General features: G+C 38.2%; 1 pseudogene; it reads right to left on the bottom strand.

The window, feature by feature from the left end:
* Nucleotides 1–689: 689 nt before the first annotated feature.
* LOC113455753 lies at nt 690–1,302 on the bottom strand (annotated as a pseudogene).
* Nucleotides 1,303–1,871: the final 569 nt, after the last annotated feature.

Raw genomic sequence — 1,871 nt, forward strand, 5'->3', positions numbered from 1 at the left:
ATCCCACCATCCAATCATCACATTGCTCAGGTAATAATCACTCTGGACTCTCCCATACACCTTGTCTCTGGTTATGCTCTACCACATATCTATAATAAATTTTCTCCTCTACCATACTTGGTACCATTCATGTTTCTTTAATTTTCCTTTCTTTTTTTCATTCATTATCAATCCTCTCCAAATCACACAGAATTTCATATAGCCTAGGCCTCAGCTGAACTCCAAGTAAGTGTCTCATTCTGTTTAGAACAAAGGCAAGAAATTACATAAAATTAATGGAAGATATGATGATGAAAGTTCAAGTTTAAGTAAATGAATCAAGGGAAAATACAAACACAGAATGTATTTGTGCCTGGTGTTCACAGATTTCAGGGAAAAGAGAAGATTTGAGACCTGTGATGGTATGTGGGTCCCTAAGTATTGTGTCTCCTTCCTTGTGGTTACCACGATGCCAACATTGTCCTAATCATAATACTACTGAGTCCTTGACCTCAGAAGAAAAAGTCTTCCCCAATAATGTTCACCTTCCTTAGCATTTGATCCTAGTGTCCTCACCATAGTCATTTCTGTTATCAAAGGTGAATTTTTTACAAGTAATTTATGTTAAACTGTGTGCTGTATATACTTTAAATTGTGCTAAAACAGGTCTTTGTTATCACAGATTTCACAGAACATAAATTCAGAAAGCATTATGTGAAATCAGTAGATGGGCCATATAAAGGAACACTGAATTTTGTCTGTACCTGTTGTTGCACTGCCTCATGTTGTCTCTGTGCCCCCTGCTGGTTCTGGGCACTACTGCAGGGAGGTTTGTGTCAGGGTTCACACAGAAATCGTCTCACTGTGTTTATAGTACAGTAATAAATGGCAGTGTCTTCAACTCTTAAGCTGTTCATTAGCAGGTACAGCGTGCTTTTGGAATCATCTCTTGAGATGGTGAATCTGCCTTTCACAGACTCTGCATACTGTGTTGCATAATTATCAGGTTTGTGTTTAATCACTCCAACCCACTCTGGGCTCTTCCCTTGTGCCTGGCGGACCCAGTGCATCCAGTAGTCACTGAATGTGAATCCAGAAGCTGCACAGGAGAGTTTTAGAGATCCTCCAGGCTGTACCAAGCCTCCCCCAGTCTCTTTCAGCTGCACATCACACTGGACACCTGCAAACACAGAAAATCATGTCACAAAACTACCATATCCATTGTCACTCTCACTTATATTTGCCCAATACTTAGGATCTCTCTATCTATACATTACCTTTTAAAAGAGCAAAAAGGAAAATCCATCTCAACCTCAAGTCCATCTTAGACGTTGTGTGTTTAAGGCTGACCACAAAATGGGAAGATTTGTGAGTGCAGACTGCGTGCCTCTGTCAGAACTGTAGAGTCATGGCTAGTTTTAATGAGCAGAAGAGAAAATTATTTGCATATCTTCATGTTATATGAGGAACTGAGTGATTTCCAACTTAGAGGAGACAGTTTTTGGTACAGATGTCTGAAATAAAATAAGCGCTGAACTAGCATTTATAGGTTTATAGGATCAAATTACCACTTATTGTCTTAGGGATACAGCTCAGTTGGTGTAGGGTGTTATCAATGCCTGAAACTCCTGTGTTCATTCCCATCCCTGCATGAGAGCCAAGCCATTCATTCAGGAAAATCATAGGTTTGGGTTGATAATTATCTATATGAAATGGTGTATCGAGAAAAAAAGGAAAAAGACAAAAAAAGAATGTTTTCTTGGTATGAGTTTATGGCTTTGTATACTAATATAAGTTATCAGGTTTACGTTCTTATTTATTATATTTGTGAAATCCTTAACTGTTGTTTTGTATATTATAATAAGTGGTATAGTAAGTATATCATGCTCAAA

This window comes from Microtus ochrogaster, unplaced genomic scaffold, assembly GCF_000317375.1.
Source record: "Microtus ochrogaster isolate Prairie Vole_2 unplaced genomic scaffold, MicOch1.0 UNK101, whole genome shotgun sequence".
Lineage (NCBI taxonomy): Eukaryota > Metazoa > Chordata > Mammalia > Rodentia > Cricetidae > Microtus > Microtus ochrogaster.